Source organism: Eschscholzia californica, unplaced genomic scaffold (genome assembly GCF_041429995.1).
Source record: "Eschscholzia californica isolate CP2 unplaced genomic scaffold, dmEscCali1.0.p SCAF_25, whole genome shotgun sequence".
In the NCBI taxonomy this organism is placed as follows: domain Eukaryota; kingdom Viridiplantae; phylum Streptophyta; class Magnoliopsida; order Ranunculales; family Papaveraceae; genus Eschscholzia; species Eschscholzia californica.
Window position 1 is genome coordinate 122,501 of NW_028238365.1, and position 2,500 is coordinate 125,000.

Here is a 2,500-nt window from a genome sequence, read left to right on the forward strand (position 1 = left end):
ACCTTCGGGGATGCTTCCCAAGTGTCCGGCATAGGCTGGGGACTTTTCGATTTTTGGCCCGTGGTGCCCCCCGGGCCCCCCCAGCAGCTCGGACACCTTCGGGGATGCTTCCCCAAGTGTCCGGCATAGGCTGGGGAGTTTTTGATTTTTTGGCCCGTGGTGCCCCCCCGGGGCCCCCCCAGCCGCATCTTCGATTTCCCACGTCGGGGATGAGTTGGCAACTCTTGGAAGCTTCCCATCCACCCCCGTGCCGAGCTTTGCCCTTGGGATGCCTTATGTTGCATCCCAAGGGCCAAGGCACCTGCCAGCCCAAGGGCTGTGCACGGCCTGGGGAGGGAGCTCACCCCTCCCCTATATAGTGCAAAGTTATTGTTTTCCCTATTTTCACAAGGAAACATCAAATTTTTAACCAAGCATACTCGGCCTTTGCTCCTTCGTTACTCGTCCAAATCCAACAAACTTGCATTCGTTGGAAAGGTCTTTTCACAAGGATTCTTTTGATATATAATAATAGCGATTCCGATAAATATTTATTTTTTTATGAATTTTTAAGTGAATAAACAATTAAAAATTCAAAAAAAATAGAAAAAAAATATTTTTTTCCCGATTCTTTCTCCAATATTCCTGATAAATACCCACACACCCACATATGGAGTTTGGTCGAAAATGCTCGAGTGGATATCGAGATGTCCGACGAAGCACCACTTGGAAGGGCCGAGGCACGGGACGCCCGAGCTGTTGCTCGGGTCGGCACGGGACGCGCATGGGACAGCCCGGGACGGCATGGGACGCCCTCGCTACAGCTCGGGACGGCCAGGTACGCCCGAGACTTGGCTCGGGACGGCCTGGGACGCCCTCGCCATAGCTCGGGACGGCCTGGGACGCCCGAGACTAGGCTCGGGACGGCCTCGGCACAGCTCGGGACGGCCTGGGACGCCCTTGCCACTGCTCGGGACGGCATGGGACGCCCGAGACTTTGCTCGGGACGGCCTGGGACGCCCTTGCCACAGCTCGGGACGGCCTGGGACGGCCTCGGCACAGCTCGGGACGCCCTGGGACGCCCGAGACTTTGCTCGGGACGGCCTGGGACGTCCGAGACTTTGCTCGGGACGGCCTGGGACGCCCGAGACTTGGCTCGGGACGGCCTGGGACGCCCTCGCTACAGCTCGGGACGCCCTGGGACGGCCTCGACACAGCTCGGGACGGCCTGGGACGTCCGAGAATTTGCTCGGGCCGGCCTGGGACGCCCGAGACTTGGCTCGGGACGGCCTGGGACGCGCTCGGCACAGCTCGGGACAGGCCGGGACGCCCGAGCCGAGCTTCGGGTCGCACGAAATCTCTTCGTATTCCGACATATTAGAAGCTTCCCATCATGTAGTAGGCCGAGCTTTGCCCTTTGGATGCCCTATGGTGCTTGGCGAGCACTAGGGAACGTGCCAGCACAAGTGCTGTGCACGCTCTGGGGAAGGAGCTCAACCCTCCCCCTTATAGTGCAAAGTTATTGTTTTTCCTATTTTCACAAGGAAACATCAATTTTTTAACCAGGCATACTGGGCCTTTACTCCTTCGTTACTCGTCGGAATCCAGCAAACTTATACTCGTTGGAAAGGTCTTTTCGCAAGGATTTTTTTGATATATTATAATAGCGATGCCGATAAATATTTATTTTTCTATGAATTTTTAAGTGAATAAACACCGGAAAATTCATAAAAAATAGAAAAAAAAATATTTTCTTCCGTTTCTTTTCTCCAATAATTCATAAATAATACCTCAATAGTATTAATGAAGAGAGAGTCGAAATGGCCCGGGTGGATTTCGAAATGTCCCACGACCCCATAGAATGCACGGGCCAGCCGAGCCAAAAGAATGGGACGCGCACGGGACAGCATTGGTCAGGCTCGGGACAGCACGGGACGCGCATGGGACAGCACGGGACGCGAATGGGACGGCCTTGCTAAGGCTCGGGACGGCATGGGACAGCACGGGACGCGCATGGGACGGCCTTGGTGAGGCTCGGGACGGCACGGGACGCGCAAGGGACGGCCTTGGTGAGGCACGGGACGGCCTTGGTCAGGCTCGGGACGGCATGTCACGGCCCTGGTGAGGCTCGGACGGCACGGGACGCGCATGGGACGGCACGGGACGGCCTGGGACGGCCTTTGTGAGGCTCGGACGGCACGGGACGCGCATGGGACGGCCTTGGCGAGGCTCGGGACGGCATGGGACAGCACGGGACGGCCTCGGCACAGCTCGGACGGCACGGGACGCGCATGGGACGGCCTTGGCGAGGCTCGGGACGGCATGGGACAGCACGGGACGGCCTCGGCACAGCTCGGACGGCACGGGACGGCCTCGGCACAGCTCGGACGGCACGGGACGGCCTTGGCGAGGCTCGGGACGGCATGGGACAGCACGGGACGGCCTCGGCACAGCTCGGGACGGCATGGGACAGCACGGGACGGCCTCGGCACAGCTCGGGACGGCACGAGACGCGCATGGG